General features: G+C 40.6%; 1 long non-coding RNA gene across 2 annotated transcripts in view; it reads left to right on the top strand.

Moving 5' to 3' along the window:
- The window catches only part of LOC120638128, a 215,468-nt gene that overhangs the window by 140,307 nt on the left and 53,682 nt on the right, over window positions 1–21,479 (top strand). The window contains exons 1-2 of one of the 2 annotated variants that reach the window (XR_005659627.1): window positions 10,046–10,171; window positions 13,945–14,054. This is a non-coding gene — a long non-coding RNA (uncharacterized LOC120638128). Of the gene's footprint in view, window positions 1–10,045; window positions 10,172–13,944; window positions 14,055–21,479 lie in introns of those variants that run through there. The other variant, XR_005659626.1, reaches the window with a different exon arrangement.

The following is a 21,479-nucleotide window of genomic DNA, read 5'->3' on the forward strand; positions in this document are numbered from 1 at the left end:
AATAAAAATAAAGTATCTTGACTTGTAAAATGATGAAACTGAGTGTTCAAAGACTTTAAATAATAAAAATAGATTCTCTGATGTGCTAAGGTACATTTTAAAAATTCAAGAAAGAAATAACCAAATAAATAAAACCAGTATGCCCTACTTCCAGGGAGCGTCAAGAAAAATATTAGACTTGCTAAACAGTACTTAGAAAGATACTGGGTTAATCCTACCAATAAAAAGAAAACCTTTTGCTCATTTTTTTTTTGAGATACGTAACCCTCTAAAATTTTCTGGAATCATTTCATATCCCGGAGAGAGCATTTGGTAGCCTATAAGATTCTTGTCGGGAAAGAACGTGTCTACCAACTCTTTTGTAATGTATTTTCCCAAGAGCTTAGTTCAGTGGTCTGCACACAGTAAATGATCAAGAAATACTATTGATTGATTGAAAACACCCAGTTGACATTGTTTTCCCTGACACAGTGCCTCTGGGCATTTGAATTAATTTCTTCTCACATTCCTGCACCCGTCGTGCCACCTCATAGCACCCTATGTGAGCTTTTGAAAACATTTACGAACAATTCTCTTTTGGTGCCTGTTGGATTTTCCTGCCTTTCCGTATCATCCATCACAAAAATGAATTTTCAAGGGTTTTCAAAATCCTCTTTGAGGTATCTCTGTTTTCATTCCCTCTAGTACAGTTAGATGTTATCTGGGCACTTCTTCTTAGGCATTTTAACTTAATCCATTACTAATCTTAGTCTTCTTTACGAAACACAAAAACTGAGTATCTGTGAAATTAGAGCAGAATGAAAAACACAGAGCCTGATGCAGTTGGAGTGCCGCAATAACAGAGACGGATTCCACTTGGCCCAGCATGGGTAGCAGGAACCAGTCAGCCGCTCTGTAATTGGGCTCCAAGAGGTAGGAGCAGCTTAGAATCGATATGGGTCTTCTTAAACGATTGAATCTCGTTATGTGTTTTCTATGCTCATTATGGATCTGCAGTCCCAGAAACGTCAAAACGAGCTGTAGAAAATTCAGACAGATTTGTCATTACGGGAGAGACAACGTGATGTACTGGAGAGACCCATATTTTAAGAGTTAGGAAGATATAATTCTGGTCTCAAGCAGGATAAGCCCCAACCACAAGCATTTCCAACCTCCATGTGCCTCAGTTTCTTCCCAAATAGAACAGAGGGAATTGTATTTTCCACTTCCAAGATGATGGTGAGGTTTTTAACAGTGTGAGGCGAATGTGGTTGATAAACCTGGCTGTGACATACCTATAAGTAGCATCTTTTAACCCAGTGATGCATTTGCTCTCCACTGTGCCTAGGACCGTTTCTGCATTTTCTCTGTGGAATTGCCACCTTCTCAGAGCCTCCACTGTGAGAATCGCTCTCCTTGTCATTGCTGTAATTGAGGCTGGTCTGCCTTCTGCTGCTTCTCAGCTGGCAACGACTGTGCTACAGTTTATGAAGGATTGCTTTATTGTGTCTTTAAAACATTTCTCCTGGCCTCTTTATTTATGGTTTCCCGATTTCCACTCATCAGTCATCATCAGCACCATCCTCAGCATTTATTGCATCTCTATTATGTACAGAGCACTCTGTTAGTTCCTTGGAAACCTTCATTATAAGTAAAAGGCCTGGTCCTTGCCCTCAAGGAGCTTATAATCTAAAGGGGGAGACATAAAAAACAAATTGGTTAAATATCAAGAGATACCTATTGACAAGGAAGAGGAAGAACGAACCGGACTTAAGCACTGACTGAAGTGGAAGGGAAATGACCTGGGGAACCAAAGATGTTAACAAGATTGAGAGTTCTGGATCAGGAAGGAAACTGATTTTGTTGACAGTAAAGTAGAAATTAGGATGATTTCTCCCAGCAGGACTCTCAGCCTTGATGACTGGAAGACAATTCTCTGATCAGTTTTGGAACTTCTTACAGATGTTTTCATCCTCTAGGAATTTGACATTCAGCCATCTAGATAGGTTGGTACCTTCATCTTATTTGTGAAAGTTTGGAATTCTTGAAGCCATGGTTGGTTTAGTGCTTGGCACAACACCTCTTTGTAGGAATAAGAACAACTTTAAGATTCTGCTGTGAGTAGTTTTATAATCATCTTGGGTTTATCTGTAACATCTTTCTCTTATTGGTAAGGGGAATATTATGCTGATGATTTCAAGCTGATGTGTAAACATGTAATGAGTAGGGGTTCATTCATTCAATAGTATTAATTGAGCGCTGTGTGAGCACTTGGAATGTACAATTAGGTGATACTGTTGTGATTTCGCTTTCCAATACTGCAATGATTTTTCTTCTTATTTTTAATACATGCATTTAAATATCCCATGACAGGTTCTCAGATAACAGAATGGTTACAGTGTTACGTCTAGTATATTTGTAGAACCTATATACATACATCTAGAACCTGACTTTCTTCTAGCTAGTAACAGTCATGGTCAGAGTAGAATGCATAAAGTTGCTGAAAAAATATAGCAAAACAAACACATTCTTATTAATTATTTTAGTTGGAATAGCTGTGCATCTATAGATTAAGCACGTTTACCAGAAAATGTCTAAAAAAAATAATCATTCGACTTTGGTTTCATAAAGTGGAGAGAGTGGAGAAAGGGGTGAGTCTGGAATTCAGTCTATTACGGGAGAATTTTGCTATTTTGCTAATCCCCCCAAAAGTACAGCCAAATATTTCACCTGCATTTTGGAGATAAATATTATACACTATAGGATTATATTCTGTGTACTTTTAGTAAAACCTAGTCATTAGCTACCAGGAAACTTTCTGATGATAGATCAGTAAAAATGCAGATGGTGCTGTTATTTTTTGTCTTAAGTAAATTATGGCAATGGGGAACCACTGACTGTGATTTACACCAGGAGATAAACACTTCAAGTCGAGTGTTTTAAGAGCTTACATTTTCTCTAGCTGAGTGGTTGTTGAGGTGGAAACTTGCTTAATTCTACAGATGATTAGGAAACTAAATTCCTTAGTAACATGAAAGACAAAAAATGTAAACAACTAGCACCTTAAACTTCCTAACCTTTACTGTCCTATGTTCCTATTTAGGAGAGGAAATTTTCCCAAACCCTAATTTGTTTTGTTCTTTCCAGATTCAGAATTTAACTATTTTGTTGTATTGGGACTCTTATTAGCTACAGATCTATAATGACTTGTTAGAAGGTCAATTTAAGGAGAATAAGGGAAAAGGCTAGGGATGTGAGAGAACAATATCAAGGAGGGTAACTATTATTCTGTCCTTCCAAGCATGGAAATCTTCAACTGAAAAGACTGGTGCAGGATCCAAATACTCTCCTACGCTATTTACATTACCTTGGTGTGTTAATGAATTTGACCCCACTGAACTGGTCTCTGTTTTCACTTCTGCTTCCTTTTGTCCCGATTTTCATGAAGTCTTTGCTCTAGGAGAGGAACCCTTACTGATCTGTGCCCATCAGATTTGTTTGCTACGGGGACCCCCAAAACAGGTTCCTGATAAGTCTCATTGCTTAAGACTTGGCTTCAACGGGTCTTTGAACTGTTTCTTCTCCGTTTCCTTAGAACTGTTGCTTGGAAATACTGATGTCATCTATTCTTCCTCTCACATCAGCATGGCCTAGTGGATAGAGCCCCGGGTCTAGGAGTCAGAAGGTCGTGGGTTCTAATCCCGGCTCTGCCAATTCTCTGCTCTGTGCTTCCGTTACCTCATCTGTGAAATGCAGATCGAGTCTGTGAGCCCCATGTGAGCCAGGGACTGTGCCTACTCCAGCACTTAGTACAGTGCTTAGCACAGAGTAAGCACTTAACAAATGCCACAATTCCTTATTATTTATTATCCCTGCCCAGCAAAGCTGAGTTGTTGTGAATAATGCTTCAGCTGGCTGCATTTCTGGACCTCTCTAATAGTTGTGTCCTGCCATTTGATACTGAGTCTGGTTCATGGTAGCAAGGACAGAAATGCTCCAGGAGTTGGATGTGACATCTTTAGAAAGTTCAGGCCTAAAAGGTTTATAAACAAGTAAACACTACAAGGGCTTTACAGGTCTACCGCTTGATATGAACCTGGCTCCCTGTAGCATCCACACTTTGCCTTGTAGCTGGCTTCCAGAAAGCCATACTGACCCTTTTCATTCTGTTTGGATAGCGTACTGCCAAGTAACAGAACTTAAGTGTTATCATTAGCTTCCATTTTACTTAGATGGAAAATGGTTGGTGGTTTTGTAGTCTGGTAGAAGCTGGTTCGTAACTTCGCTTGTCTTCTGCCTTATTGATGGTTTATAGCCCTGAGCTAAATCCGCTGTGTGATTAATAATCTTTTGCCTCAAGAGCCCAGTCATCTCAAAAATCAAGACATTAAGAATAACTAGTAAAATTCTTGCTGTACCAAAGAAAGGATACATAACAATAAGAAACTTCCCTAAATTCCTTAGCATTATTTACCGAAAGGAATACATTGTAGGCTGAGCTCATTTAACTGGTATGATGTCCTGCCACATCTTAATATCTTGCTATTCAAGTCCCCAAATAAACATGGTGATGCTATTCACTAACCGCGGTTCTTTGCACAAATGTTTAAGGATCAAAATCATAAGCCTCTGAAAGGCTCCAAGGGACTCAGCAAACCAAATGAGCATAGGGCTGGAAAAGTTCAAAAGCAGCTGGAAAAGGTTGGCTAGGCCTGACCTTTCTTATCTTGTTTCTGACTTTAATCTTGTCGATATAAGGATAATCCTCTCCTGAGAACATACCGGTGGTTTCTTCTAACCTCTCTGTATTGCCCACCAATTTTACTACAAGGATTTAAATAATATCAAACTGTGAAATGTCTAGTGGTGGTTCCCAGCTCCCTCCCTCCCAGTCTTCCATTCACATACAGGGATAAATCCCTACAGTGGATAGAGCCCGGGCCTAGGAGTCAGAAGGTTGTGGATTCTAATCCCCGCTCTGCCACTTGTCTGCTGAGTGACCTTGGGCAAGTCACTTCACTTCTCTGTGCCTCAGTTACCTCATCTGTTAAAAAAAGTGGAACGAGTCTGTGAGCCATGCGGAACAGGGACTGTGTCCATCCCAGCACTTAGTACAGTGCCTGGCACAGAGTAAGTGCTTTCAAGTGTAAAGGCAAGACCTTCCCAGAGTATCTTCACTTGTAAGGATTCCTTCAAAAATGCTATTTTCCTGCAGCCTAAAATATTGATATAGGCATTTTCTCAGATAACAGAGGATCTCAAAACCTTTTTAAAGATATTGCTTATGGTTAGCAACCTCTCTTCATTTTGGAGTGTGGTTGGAACTGGGGACAAATCTATTCCCACCACTATTATCATTGTAATCAAGTGAAGGGATGAAATGAACGTGCTTTTCCTAGGTGGATCTGAGCAATCATCGAGTAATGACTTATAAATCAGTGGCACACGAAGAAACAGTTTAAGTCACATTTGTGAGTCCCCCATGTTTTCTTTGCTGGGCTGCCAGCAATTATGAAGCGTTCAGAGCGTCTGTGGTTACATTCAGCAGTATAACAGAGAAAGCCTTCTATCACATGCTCTTCTGATCTCTTATTTCCCTTGCCACCATCTTCTTGTGATCATTTCTTCCTCCAAAACCTGAGGGACCTGAGAGGCAAACTTACTTTAAGGAAAATTTCCATATCTCAGAGAACGGGTTATAGAGCTGAATTAAAAGCGGTAACGAAGGGTAAATACAGCCGTAACTTCCACAGCATTCAAACCTATAATTTCCTAACATTTCAAAGGAGGGGAGGCTTACAAAACTCAGTGAGTAATATTTTCCCCTGGTTGAACCTTAAAGGTCACCTGTGCTAAGCTCGGATGTAGCAAAGTGGTCTAGGTTGGCTTTTGACACGATAGTTTTGGAATGTTACTGAGATAGGGGAAGAAGTGGCCAATGGGAGTCGAGAAAAAGGCTGAAGCCTGCAGGGATTGATGAAAAAGACACTAGTGAGGATTTGGGGGAAGAAGGAAAAGAAAAGGAAAGTGTAGATGATGTGAAGGTAAAGAAAGTTTATCTGAGGGAAAAGGATGACAGACACAAAGCGATACGATTGTGTTGGGAGAAGGTTCGGAAATATGGTGTTATCCTCAAAAGTAAATGTTACAAAAAAGTAGGAAACCCTTTGGTCTAATAAATACATCCCTGGACAGAAAGTCAGGAATTTTATTCAATCAATCATATTTATTGAGCGCTAACTGTGTGAAGAGCACTGTCCTAAGCATTTGAGAGAGTACATTATAATAGAGTTGGTAGCCATGCTCCCTGCCCACAACAAGCTTACAGTCTAGTCACTGTGGTTTTACTCTGTGGCATTGGACCTGTTTCTTGACTTATGAATCTCAGTTTCTCATCCAGGAAACAAGCATAACATCTGTTTGCTATGTTCTATTAGGAAGTTTTTGTTTTTTTCCAATGATATTGGTTAAGTGTTTACTATGTGTCTAACACTGTTCTAATCACTGGGGTAGATACAGATAAAATCAGATTGGCCAAAGTCCCTGTCCCACATGGAGCTCATAGGCTAAGTAGGAAGGAAAACAGGTATTAAACCTTACTTTACAGTTGAGGAAACTGAGGCACACAGAAGTGAAGTAACTTGCCCAAGAAAACAGAGCAAGTAAGTGGTGGAGCCAGGATTAGAACCTAGGTCCTCTGCCACCCAGGCCATGGAGAAAATTCATGAGAAATTAAGAGCCTCAAGCTTCACAGAGAAAGTTTGCATCGAAATAGATAGATGTATTACCAGTTTACCTTGGGATTCTAAGACTTGTAAATGAAGCATGCTCTCTGCAAATGACACCAAGGCCCTTATTATTATTTTTTGGAATGGGCCTCTGAATATTTTTACAATTAGGGATATAATATTTTCCATTTACTATCATTAATATAATATCTAAGAATAATTAACAATATGAGACACTAATCACTAAAATTCCAAGTAAATTTGAAATCGTGATGAAATCATAAAATTTCACCCACAATCTTCCTTCTTCTTGTCCTCCCTTCCTCCCTTTAAACACTAACACTCAAAACCCAGTCCGTTACAGCTGGAACCTGGGAAAGGCAGGGATGATGGAGCCACTAGAGCCCAGGGCGGACTGAGCTACAGCTTGTCCTTTGCTCTAGCACAGGCCACCCGACCTGTCCCAGCAAGGGTAGGGGGGCACATGTCTGGGGTACCTTTTGGCTGTACCATGTGACCGGTAGCAGAGCCAAAGAGCATGATGTTCTTGGCCTCTGAGCAAGGGGCTAGGGCAATCCTCAGTCGTGTGGTGTTATTAGGGTAAGGGTAAGGTCCGAAACAAAATTAAATCTTAAAAAGCTTTATCCCAAGTCATGCTTTGGACAGCCACCCCTCCAGACTTCCCAGAGGGATGACTACCCTAGGCTTGTGGGCATCTTTCTAGCATTTCATTGGTAAGATCATGGTCTTTTCTTAAGAGGAGCAGAGCAAGGTGCCAAAGATCAGAGGAACGTATGGGGAGAGTCACCAAGATGGGTTTGTTGGGTTCTTTATCTAAACTCAGTTTATTGGCTCATTCCTTCAGCACGTTATGGGCAGGGAACATACCTGCTAATCCTGTTGTATTCTCCCAAGTGCTTAGTGCATTGTTCTGCACATAGTAAGTGCTCAATAAACCCGAGAGATTGAATCAGAAAATGAGCTGTTCACAAGCATTGGCCTAAAGAGCTCCTTTGCTGTAGAAATGTGTATTTCACAAATGACTCTCTCCCCATATGGATTTTGTGATCCAATAACAAGATGAAAGTAATGCCTCGGATTTCACTGCTGTAAATGTCAGCATTTCCTCTGTCAGTGACCCTTCAGGGGTCGAGGAGATTTGCTACCCCATGCTACCGTTTTGTGAAAACGTTACAAATAGCCTGACACATTTGCTCGATCTGTGTAAAGACCCAATGTTAACCTGCTGGCTTTTTTGGCCGTCTGACCCTTGTAACACTACTGGTTCATTAGATTTAATGACATGGCCAGAGAACAATTGCAGTGACAGAGCCCTTGGCTTCCTGACAGCAATGCTGATTTGTTGATTTTACCCTTCCATTTGGCATCCACTTCCACCTCATCCACTGGTTGTGTATGACCCCTTTCTAAACTCCAAAAGCCTTTGATTTTCTGAACTGTTTTTTAAACTTAGTGTAAGTTGACTACATCATTTGGGAGTCACCTTGATCAATATCGCATGGTATAACCTTTTGTGCAAGACTCTAAAACTCATTCTTATACTTTTTAAATTGTGGAACAAAAATGCCTGTTTTCAGGTGAGCCAGTCAAGGGTATTTGCATAGAAAATTCCCAAGTTTATTTGTTCTGAGTTTTTAAAAAAATGAGCAAAACCTAATTTGAAGTTCTTTATGTAGAAGTATATAGCTGAGACCTTGGTTTCCTTGGCGATCACCTCTTATCCAGTGCATTCTCTAGGCAATTAAAATTGAGGATAGTTTTCCTATTAACAATCCACAGAACTGAATCTTAGGACACTGGTACCCTGGAGTGTAAAAAGTGAATCCACTTGTGAAATTTTCTCTGTCTTTGTCTAAGAAAGCTCTTCTCTGTTGACCTATAGGGCAGAGTTCCAAGCTTATCTTAACTGTCAGAGCCCTCTACAAGAAATCCAGTAATGGTTTGTGTAATCATTTTTTCATGTATCCCTACCTGCTTTTAGAGCCCTTGTAACTCTTGGTGTGCTTTTCAGGAATCAAAAAAAAGGATAAAAAACCTCTTCTATTGATTCCAACTCTTCCATTTTCCACTGGCCACTTGTTGCAATACACTGTATGGGTCAAAGGAGATGCCAGGTAGTGATTAACTGAACAGCTATGCCCCAGTATATCTCCCTCCCCCTGCCCCTCACAGGCTCTGTAATGTGGGAAAAAAACAAAACCCAAAACCATGAAGGCCAGATAATCATTTCCTCCACTCCTCTTGCCATGGCTGCCTTGACTGGCCCTCCACAATTCCAGGTCCAGGGTCCAAAGGGGGTGAGAGCTACACTTGTCAGTGGAAAGCACACCTTGAAGCAGCAGCAGAAGCAGAATGTGATTAAGATTGTAAACCCCATATGGGACAGGGACCTTGTCCAACCTAATCTTGAGTCTACCCCAGCACTTTAGTACAGCGCCTGGCACACAGAAAGCAGTTGGGCAGGGAATGTATCTGTTAGATTGTTGTGTGTACTATCCCAAGCACTTAGTACAGTGCTCTGCACACAGTAAAGACTCAGTACCTGTGATTGATTAACAAATACCATTTAAAAAAAGTGCAGCTGCCTGCGTCTCTGCCTCTCCTGATTCCAATGAGGTCTTCACTAGGAATTTTAACAGCCTGTCCCAGCAGGCATTACTTACTTGTTTCACTTACTTGTCCTGTGTCACTCCTTTGCTCCAGTCTGATCCGTTTATCTGGATGGGTCTCTAAGAGTGCCCCTGTGTAGATATATATATATTGGTGTCTGAGCAGGCTACTGTCAGTGTCTGAAAGTGGGTAGCTATTCACATTCTCCTGCTTTTATCTTCCTTTGTGCCTCTGTTCCCATCTCAGGTTTGTCTTTTTCTCCTCACATTTCTCCATCTTTGCCTGCTCCTTTAGGTTCAAGAGAGGGGTCCTGCTCCCTCATATACAATGAAAGATTTTTATTTCTCTCAAATCCTCAAGAAGCACGCGTTCTTCTACAAGTGCTTGTTAAAATACATTTAGGACTTATTATGCTTTTGTCATCTCGATTCCTCCCCTCACCTCATCCAGACTGTAAATTTTTTGAAATCAAGTTTCACAAAATTTGATTAAGCCTGTGAGTATTCAGGAAAGGTTTATGATGGATAGAAATAACAGTCAAAATTGCCAGGCCTCTATAGGTGGCAACCTTACTCGTCATTACGGTTTCAATTGGGCATTTCTGGAGATCGGGCAGTGGACCTTGCTGATATTTAATTATGACCTACGATCTGTGAGTCTGAAAACAAGAGCTGACCTTGATCTGTTCTTGCAGTTGGTTGTTGCTGCAGTGACCCCAGTCATCATAAGGCGAAGTAACTTGAAGCAGCTCTGGTCCTGTAATTCAGAATGCCGCAATAGGCCAGAAAACCCTAGAAATCCCATCCAAATAAAGCTCAAGGGAGTACAAAGAGGTATTTTTTCTTCTTAGTGATTTTATTTCCCCATATGTGGTATTTCTGCATCTGAGCTCTGAAGCTAACTATATCAGCTTATAGCAATCAACTGACCAGCTGGGATCCAATTGATCACTGTTGTACATGAACGGAAATAATTAATTTTACAAGGTGGATTTGCTCAGCAGCTTAAGATTCTTTTTTTTTAAAATAAGAATGTTTTGACCCATTTTGGTATTTTTTATCGATGGTTCTCAAGCATTTATTAATTTGGGCAGGGACCTATGAGAGCTATTCGCAACTAATGGATAAATTGCAACACGGAAAGATTAGGAGTTACATACAGTGCTTGCAATTCAGAAGACCCTCAGTAAGGGCCATTATTACTAGTTACGCCATCATTCAATCTGAAGTCCTATTTTCTGTGATTTAAGAAATTGAAGTGAAACTCCCTTCTTGCTTATACATAGACAACTGGAAGCTTAAGTGATAGGGATAATTTCAAGTCGCTGCCATTTCTGGTATGGATTTCAGCCTGAAATAATAGAGCATTCTCCATGTCTAGTTAAGTGCTTCAAAGAGCAAGCAATCCGTTTTTCCTTTATTTTATATAGGATTTCTGCCATCTGTGCCCTTAATCCATGCATTAAAAGTCAGGGCAATGAAATACATACTCAATGGGCCTAGTGGAACTTTTGAATAACAACATTGACAGAAGCAAAAATTGCACTCTCTTTCTTCTTTTCTTTCTGCTGATGGTACTGGAATTGTTCAAGGAAATCCATTTTCTACCAGAGTCATTAAGGGCATGGAGCTTACATGGCAACAAAAATTCAATTTTTCTTTTTTACCTTATCCTAACAATGTATGTTAGCTCTGAAGAATTCCAAGGCAGATATGATAAAAAGTGAGGGGAAACTTTTTTTAAGTTCCCAGGAAAAATGGCTCTCCCACAGACAACAGTCTGAGGTCCCAGCTAAACACCATCAAGACAGTCTGGAAAATAATGCAATGGCCGTAAGATAGAAATATTGATGAGCTGTCAGGAGAGCAAAGAAAGAAAGAAAAGGAAAGGGAGTTGGAAGGCCAAAACCAGAATTGCTTTGGGCTTCCCATTCACAGGACAGTTAAAAGTGAAAACCAGGCAATGACGCTATTCAGCAGAGACTAAAATAATAAAACTGCAGTGCCCCAGCTCTCTTCTCCCTGCACAAAGAGGAGCACAAGTGGGGGAACAGAGAATAGAAAAGGCAGACTGAGGCCTGTAGGATATTTGAGATATCCTAAATTACCCCTCAACCTCTCCTGCTAGATTGTAAGCTCCTTGAGGCTGGTGAACAGACTTTCCTTATTGTATGGAATAATGATTGGATGTTACAGGATTTCAAAGATGCCATCACCATCGCCACAAAGAAACATGGAAAAGTTGATTGGGAAACAATTTTTCTACTGGTATTTGTTAAGTGCTTACTATGTACCAAACACTGTTCCAGGCATTAAGGTAGATAAAAGTGAATTAGGTTGGACACAGTCCCTGTTCTGCGTGGGGCTCACAGTCTAAGCAGGAGGCAGAACAGGAGAACTGAGGCACAGAGAAATTGACTTCCCAAGGTCACATAGTAAATATTTGGCAGAGCTGGGATTAGAACCCAGGTCCTCTGACTCCCAGGCCCGTGTTCTTTCGACTAAACCCTGCTGCTTCTCACTAATCTCCAAGATTAGTGAGATCCCTAGCTAGATCCCTAGCTAGAATTCTTCTGGATCAGCTACTCTTGAATATTGTAAACCTTATTCTCTTAGAATCACAATATAAATTTGTAACCCAAAACGACAGAGTTAACCTGTTCTTTGTCATGTGTCAGAGTACAGTAAAAGTGCAGGGAGTAGCATGATGGCCTCTTGGCACTATTTGTAGACCTTCCAAATGTGTTTGATACTATCAGTGGATCCTGGCTCTGACAGTTACAGATAGATAAGTTTGACTGTCACAACGTGCATTAAGATTATAATGCCTCTCAGTGATGACATAGCAGATCACGTCAGAGTTGAAAGTGACCTATCCCCATCAGTAACTAAATAAAGGTATAGTTCTGAAGAAAGTCTATTCTTATTCTAAATTATTTTCTAAATACTTATGCTGGTATATTGTGAGTTTCTTGAGAGTGGGCTATGTGTATTCTGGCTTCTGTTGCTTAATAAAAATATGAATAAGTGCTAAGCGCTGGTGTTAGATACAAGATAATCAGGTCAGACACAGTCCCTGTCCCACATGGGGCTCAAAGTCTAGTAGGAGGGAAAACAAGTATTAAATCCCCATTTTACACTTAAGGAAATTGAGGGACAGAAAGGTTAGTCGATTTGCCCAGGATTACCCAACAGGCAAGTGGGGTTGAACTGGGATTAAAGCACAGGTGGTGTTTTCTTGATTCACCCAATAAATAACACTCAATAGGTACCATTGTTGATGATGATAAGGTAAACAAGGCATCTGAAAGCTGCTATTAGAATTTGCTTCTAATCTTCTAGGAACATTTCAACTTCACCAGGCTTTGAGTATTATTGAACATCCTTAAATCAGTCATATAGTAGCTCATTCCCTATGTGCTCTGGAAACCCACATGTAAGAAGACATTTAAGTGATTGTGAAGCTTTCATATCCCGAGACTATGGTTACATCATAGGCTTCACTTGGAATCTTTACACAAAACCAAAAGTTTAATCAGTGAAACTGAGCTGAAAGCAGTCTCTGAATTCTGCTACTTAGACTGATGTCTCATGATGCGTGAATAAACTGGCATAGTGGATAGACCAAGGGTTTGGGAGTCAAAAGGTCACGGGTTCTAATACCAGCTCTGCCGCTTATCTGCTGTGTGACCTTAGACAAGTCACTTCACTTCTCTGGGCCTAAGTTCTGTGAAATGGGGATTGAGACCGTGAGCCCCACATGAGACAGGGACTCTGTCCAACTCGGTTGGCTTGTGTCCACCCCAGAGCTTAGTATGGCGCCTGGCACATAGTAAGCTCTTGATAAATGAATGCCATCATTGATAGAAACCAAGTGAAAAAACCAGTGAGTCCCATAAGAAGCTGATGAAATGTGGTAAAAATGTGGCACCAATTTCAAATCCAACAGAGCAGTTGAAATGTCTAGCCATCTAAGTGGCTAATCCTCCCACAGCTGTCATATAACCCGCTTTCTTGAGTTTTAACAGTGGAGGTTAACCATATTATTCTTATTGAAACCAGGAATTAAAAATATCGTATTTACCTTCTGCATCTTCTCCTTTCCTCTCACTGACTGTGAGAGCTGAGGAGAGGAAGGAGGGGACATGTGGGAAGCAGTATGGCATAGTTGAGAGAGCAAAGACCTGAGAGTCAGAAGATTATGGGTTTTAATCCTGGCTCTGCTACTTGTCTGCTGATTTGCCTTGGGGAAATCACTTCACTTCTCTGTGCCTCAGTTATCTAATCTGTAAAATGGGGATTGAGAATATGAGCCTCATGTGGAACAGGGACTGTGCCCAACCCAATGTACTTGTATCTACCCTAGCGCTTAGCACAGTACTTGGCACAAAATAAATGCTTACCAAGTCCTGCAATTATTAAAGAAGCATTTCCTTCCTACTTGGATTGTGAGCCCCATGTGAACCCTGATTTCTTGTAGGTTCCCAATGCTTAGAACAGTTCTTGGCTCATAGTAAGTGCTATGTAACAAATATCACTATCATTATTATCATTATTATCATCATTGTGACCCATGGAGATTTAAGGATGTCGTATCTGTATTGCAGGTATCAGAATTCAGAAGGATGTCAGATGAACACATATTGAGTTTGCTCCAGCCTGGATATGAAATCATACTCATATGATGTGATCACGAGCAGCTGGTGATTGGTAGCAGGTAGGCTGACCAACCAGAATGGCCCCGATTCTGGGCTTTTTGTTATATTTTTCTAGAATTGCCTGCAAATATCTGAGCCTGCCCTAGTTAAACTGGAAACTATAGTCGGCCTGTGTATAGAATAAGTGATCAGTGTAAAGCAAAGTTGACAAGCAACTTCCAAATCGTTGCCTGTCATAGCACAGCTTTGCTAGGTGGGGCATATGCAGAAAATGGAGAAGAGCAGAAGACCCCAGCCATTTGATCAGCAATGACCTCAAGGAGCCTTGCTGGTAGACGAAAGCATAGTTATGTGGTCTGCCTTAACCAGTGAGGAAAGGAATAGCTGTTTTAGATGGTTGTCTGCCTCACTTGTGGAAAAATATCTTGCAATCACCTTTAATGAACTATTCCTTTGTCTAACAAATCTTTGGTTCTTCCTTTACTTTTGTGGTTATTCAAATCTATCCCCTCTTGTTTATCCCAAGTAGAGAGTAGTAGTAGTAGTTATTAAGTGCCATCAAGAGGTTTCCGATTCATAGAGTTGCTGTGGATATACTTTGTCCCGAACATCCTGTCCTCTGCCATAATCGGCAACCTTTCTAATGGTTCTTCCGTTATCACTGTTATGGTCTCTATCCCTCTAGCTGCTGGTCTGCCTCTTCCTCGTTTTCCCTGGTAGTGATAGTAATAGCAGTAATGGTATTTAATAAGCGTGAGCACTGTACTAGGTGCTGAGAAAGAATACAAAGGTAGGAATTGGGCTTGTTCCCTGTCCCTCAGGAGACTCTCATCTAAAAGTGCAAATGGGAAAAAGGACTGAAGACAGAAGCCTCAGGAATGATTAGGCACAACACAAATGCCCTATCCTCTTCCCCCCGAAAAAATTGTTAGGGTGCAGAGGCTAGAGGAGAGAATTTCAGGTTCATAGTCAAAGACAGGCCCATAGCCACAGCCGCCACCAGGCACCTCGAGCTTTTATGGAGCTCTCATTCTGAGCGTGCTTTTCCCTTCCCTGCCAGGGTGGTGGAAGGCAGGATGCGATGAAGTCTCCTCAGTGGTGCAGAAGAGAGCTGGTGCCAGTTTCAACATCAGACTCCTATACTTGAAAGCATATCGTCATCCCTCAATCTTCTCTTTTTCAGGCTAAGTAATCCAAATTCATTTCATCTTTCTATATAAACACAGTTGCCCTTTAAAAAAAAAAAGCCAAAAAACAAAACAAAATGTATGAGCATAGAACTGAAAGAAAAAAAGAGGAAGAGAGGAAGTGAAAAGGGCTTCTTATTGCTTTCTTAAGCCATGAGGGGAGAAATGGAAAGCACAGGAGATTTCTACAGCATATTTGGAAGTTTGCTTTGGGGGGAATTTATTATATTAGAAAATTTCACTAAGAACAACTACAAAAGAAAGGCACTTTGCAAGGATTTTTTCCAGGAGATTTGTTTTTAAATTTTAATATATTGGAAGCCTGTTGACAAAAATAGACCACAGATTTGTGTTCTGGAACAAACCCTGGGTGTGATAGGGGTTTCAAATATAATAAAAAGGGGAAAATCATCAAACAGACCATTGTCCTCCATTGATAAGAGACTATCAGGACTTCAATTCCTGCTGAAAATCAAAGCCAACAACCTGCTGAGTCATCCGGGTGCATATTCAGAAATATGTTTTTCTGCCTCTTCATTTCATGAAGTCAAAAACATTTTTGTTGGTTGGGAGATTCCAAGAGATGTCCATTTTGCCTTAACAAAACCCTTATCGAGGTCAAATTATGGAGGACAGAGTTCTTTCTGAGAAGGGATAGTCATCAAATTGCCCATCTGTCATAGACTTTATGTTTAAAAGGAACTTCTGAGCATTCTACTACATGTAGAATAAGGAAAAGGAGACAATAACTGGATATATACAAGACTTTCTGAGAGGACTTTTTTTTACAGTCAAAGATGAAAGGCAAATGTTGTGTAATTAAGGGAGTGATGGCAAAATGCAGTTATAAATCATTCCTTCACCGTGGAATTCATGGCATAAAGGTGGTACATAAAATGGATTCAAAATAAAATACTGGAATAGAATAGAGTACAACTAAGCCCATCCCCAAAGGGCTAAAGGGGTGTAAGTATTACTGGAAGATTTGCCTTATTAACTTTTTAATCATTACCTCCTTAAGTGCCCCATGAAACTGTTTAATAAGGTCTTTTGAGATGACTAATCAGATGTACATTTGTATAATTAGTGCACATGCAGACACTAAAATAACAGATAGGAGGAAGAATGAAAAAGATATTCATAGAAGTTATTAGATAATGGGGTAAGTAAGAGATGGAGAAAAGTGCAATAGGAGGTTGTGTGAATAAGGGCATAGGTGGTACTATTAGATTAGACTGTAAACCTGTCAGTGGGCAGGGACTGTCTCTATCTGTTGCCGATTTGTACATTCCAAGCCTTAGTACAGTGCTCTGCACATAGTAAGTGCTCAATAAATACTATTGAATGAATGGAACAAAAGGGCTGATATGGCTGTAGGGGGTTATAAGCAGAGGAAGGTAGAAATGAATCTGGAAGGGCTTCCTGAAAGACTTATGGTTTCAGCGGGCTTTGAAAATAAGAGCTGTGGTCTGTCCCATTTCACCCAAATGTCCCCTATTTGGAGACCGAAGGTCTAACTCCCTTAAACAGTCAAGCCATTATTGCACAGAAAGCTCCTCAAGATGTTGAACCAGCAAGGACGATCAGGAACAGAGAATCTTTTCCCCTTCTGAAGCACCAGGCTTTCACTGGGCAAATTCAAGCACCCTTTTCGGCTGCACGGCAGGATATAGGTGACTTAATAAATATTCAAGTCTGTGAAAGGTCATTATAAAAGGCTAGTACCCAGCTGTTTCCCATCTCCTTTAAGGGCAGCAAAAGAAGGATCAGGCTTAAACTGCAGGATGAGAGTTTTAAGGGGAGCTATAAAGAATTTCCTGACAGAGTTGTTAGGCATTGGAATGGGTTGCAGTGAGAGGTTATGGAATTCCCTTTTCAGGTGGGCTTTAAAAATAGAATAGCATCTCGTACATCTCTCTGGGTTGGTTTAAGTGAGGTCCTGCCTGAAGTCGGGGCTAGATGACTTCTTAAGAGGAAATCATATTTCAGCTCTACATAAAAATAAATATAAAGTAGATGGTTCTGTAGAGCAAATCCTTTGTCGGCACAAACATATGCTACTTCAAGACCTTGAACTCCAGTATTCTGTAGCCAGAGGCAATCTGTGATGAGCTTAGTATTGCCTGCAGCCTCTGTAATGAATTCCTCCATGATTCCCATATAAAAGGAGCAAAAATTGTCTAAAAGGAAGATGGAGCTCAGCCCTCTAGGGTCCTGCCCTGAGGCGATTGCTAAATGAGGTGCCGAGTTGCAATGAAGTAAAATTGAAAAGCCTGCTACAGCTACCTTGTGAACAGTTTTTAGATATCCCAGTCCAGACCTGACCCAGAATTGACTTAGAGTAAAACAACTCCCAGAGAAGCTGTAGGAGGGGCAACCTATCCTGGGATCTCCTGCTGAAGGACCACCTCTAGAAAGAGTCCCAGGGTCTGCCCTTTTGATGGGAATATTGTTTTCTTCGTGGACTTTTCTCCCAATTAATTGGTTGATTTGGCTGTGGGAAAAAAAAAAAGACTGGTTAACAAGAAAGCTGGGTTTCTTCAAAACCCAGAGTGCTGTAGAATGAACATGACTCACCGAAGGCTCAGATTAATTAGAACAACCCCAAGATATTTCATCTTAATTACTCTGTTTATTTTACTAATTAGTTTTCAATGAAAAGGACTGGTTTTGTGGAGGTGTTTTTAACTATTTCCTTGGGTGTTGTGGTAGATCTTATCTTTCATGGGGCAATTTATGCCCTTCCTGAAATTAACCAGATTTTAAATTAGAATTTTTCAGAAACTCTTTCGCCCCACATTGTATTAAGGCTTTTATACTTAAATGTAATTCCTTCAATGATTTAAGCATTTTAACCTCCTGGGATGTACATGGGGAGTCAGTGGAAAGAGCATGGGTCTGGAAGTCGGGGACCTGGGTTCTAATCCCATCTCCACTAATTGCCTACCATGTAACCTTGGGCAAGTCACTTAACGTCTCTGGTCCACAGTTTCTTCACATCTATAAAATGGAGATTTGATACCTATCCCCCCAACCCCTGTCTTACACTATGAGCCCCTTGTGGAATAAGGAATGTGTCTGACCTGAATATCTTGTACCTAACATAGCACTTGGCCCAGTGCTTGGACATAATTAGTGCTTAACAAATGCCTCAATTATTAGGATAGGCAAAAAAGAAAACAGCACAGGCACTACAAAAAACAAATGCCGCAAGGGAAAAATCTTGGTGTGGGCAGCAACTCCTGGGTCCACATTATTCTCTTTGGCTTCATACTCCCCTATAGGTAAACCTCACAGTCATCTTCAGAAGAGAAGGACAGTCATCTACGTACATATTCCACTACTCCAATTCTCATCCTGAATTGAAAGATGGGAGAATTAACATTAAATTTTTAGATGAAGACACAATAATTCCTAGAAATATCCAGTAGAGGTGCACTATTACGTTAGGACATAGATTAACCAAAATCTCTGGGCAGTTAAGGTAGTTACCTCATAGGCATTTCAAGGGATGGTATGCACATAATAGCGAAGAAACAGTAACCCTATTCATTAACCTTTTGCAGCCATTAGTCTGTGATATGATTTGTGCCCACACATACCATAGCTATTAATCATGGTGTAACTGGGCTAAAAGGCCAGTTAACAATTGAGAGGCTACAGATGGATGTTAAAACATTGTGCTCTTCTCACCTTACCCAATAGTGAAACTGTAACCACATAGGGTGGATTAAAGGGGCCAAATCATGGGCTTTTGTGGGACGGTATTTTATGGCAGTCATTTTTAGTAAAGAACACTTCAAAATAGAGAAGCAGCGTGGCTCAGTGGAAAGAGCATGGGCTTTGGAGGCAGAGGTCATGAGTTCGAATCCCAGCTCTGCCACTTGTCAGCTGTGTGACCGTGGGCAAGTCACTTAACTTCTCTGTGCCTCAGTTACCTCATCTGTAAAATGGGGATTAAGACTGTGAGCCCCACGTGGGACATCCTGATTCCCCTGTGTCTACCCCAGCGCTTAGAACAGTGCTCGGCACATAGTAAGCGCTTAACAAATACCAACATTACATTACATTCTTGGCCTTCATCTTTTTTATGCATCTAACTTTCAGCCACTTTTGCACATATTTATGAAATGTCGCTGTCAATGTGTCATCCTCAAGCTTGTAGGAAGGGACAGACAGATGCTTGGATATTAAAAGTATCCTTTGAGACAATGGAGGGAGGAAATGACTTTTAAGTTATAACATAGTTTTTCTGAATGTGTCCCAGTATTTCATGTGAGTTCATCCTTTCAACTTGTACAGCCATTTTTATTCATTCAAAGGACCTTCTGAATAAAGGGAAATGGTTTCTTCTGCAGAAGGGGTTTGTTGCTCTCCACTGCCTCTTTGATTCTCTGCATGGAAAGAATAAACATTGGTCCATGTAGGCTAACAAACACACTTGAGATTTTTGCAGAAGACATCTCTTATCTTTTTTTCTCAATCAATATCCGCCATTCTTATCTCTGGTCCTAGTGAAGAATGTTTTGGGTGTAATGGATACAACCTGCGGCTCCCGAGGTGTCATTGGTCTGGAATGGTGATTCCCCAAATCTCCATACTGTTCCGTAGGTGGATTGGAGAAGTAAGACAGGTTGGCTTGACCACAGTGTTATCACATTCTTCCTGCCAATTCACTTCTAGCCCTAATTCAGCCTGTACTTCCTTCCATGGGGATGAACTTCATCACCAACAGTGCTTGAGGCAAACATGAAAAAATAGTTATTTTAGTAACCCAAATTTCCATCTGTGAAGGTCTAAATAACCTTCATTGAGAGTTTACCATGGCTTTATAACACACTCATCTTCTTATCTGAGCTGAATAAGAATTTAAACCAAACAATTGGAAAAAAGCAGTGTTGCTCAGTGGTTAGAGCATGGATAGAGAGTCAGAAGGACCTGGGTTCTATCTCTTGTCTGCCACATAACAATAATAATAATAATGACTGTAATGGTATTTGTTCAGCACTTATATGTGCCAAACACTGTTCTAAACACTGGGGTAGATACAAGGTAATCTGGTTGTCCCAGGTGGAAGTCACAGTTTTAATCCTCATGAGGTTACTGAGGCACAGAGAAGTTAAGTGGCTTGCCTAAGGTCGCACAGCAGACAGGTGGTGTAGCCAGGATTAGAACCCATGCCCTCTGACACCCAAGCCCATACTCTTTCCACTAAGCCACATTGCTTCTCGGAATGTCTGCTGTGTGACCTTGGGCAAGTCACTTCACTTCTCTGGGCCTCTGTTACCTCATCTTTAAAATAAGGATAAGAATGTGTGCCCCATGAGGGACAGGTACTGTGTCCAACCTGATTGTCTTATATCTACCCCAGTGCTTAGAGCAGTGCTTGGTACATCGTAAGCACTTAACCAATACCCTTAGTAGTAGTAGTAGTAGTAGTAATAATAAAATAATTCTGGTTCCATGAGTTTGACTCCTAGATATTTTACATGGCAAAGCTTTAAAATATTTGAGTGGTCTTTGAATGGGCTGATAACCTTTTGCTTCTTTCAAATGGCTCAGTTATTTGCTGAGCCATTATGAGGAAAAATCAGGGAACCTGAGATTTGATCCAGCATTAGAGATCCTCCTGCTAGTGCTTTTACCATCTCCTTCAAAGCAAATGTGACTACCATAAATGCTATATTTTTAAGTCACCAAAAAGCTTGAGTCCGCTGAATTCTGAGAGGATAGGTGTCTGAAGTGGAAATTCAACTTGATAGGGCACAGTAAACAAAGAATCTTTGAAAAACATTTTTTGAACTCAATGTTTTCTTTGGCAGATTGGGTATCTTTGACGCTAAATGTAGGGATTAGAGTTTTAAACTGATGTAAACTTATAAAGATGAATAATGTCTTCCAAGCCTATACTATTAGAACAGTTTGACAAGATGCTTTCTTACCTTGTCCTCAGCTGTGAATACTAAATAAATTCCCTCAAACATCAATCAGTCTTAAATCTCCAGCCTCTATTCTCAATCCACAGGGTGCTCGAATTTTATTTGGGTTTTTTTTTCTCTCCTTAATTTCACACTAATCTCCAGTGGGATGGCATTGCTCAAAACTGCCAGTTGCTTCCATCTAAGGCCAGGGAATTTAACTGATAATTGAAGGTATAAAGATATAAATCATTTTTCATCTTGACTATGAGGCAGAAAATGCCTTCCATTTACTGGGGTTGGCGGGGGGAAGATGAGGGTAAAGGCTGAAGTCACCTAAGACAATATTAATTAGAACTTATTATAGTCCATCAAGGGA

This window comes from Ornithorhynchus anatinus, chromosome X3, assembly GCF_004115215.2.
Source record: "Ornithorhynchus anatinus isolate Pmale09 chromosome X3, mOrnAna1.pri.v4, whole genome shotgun sequence".
In the NCBI taxonomy this organism is placed as follows: Eukaryota; Metazoa; Chordata; class Mammalia; order Monotremata; family Ornithorhynchidae; genus Ornithorhynchus; species Ornithorhynchus anatinus.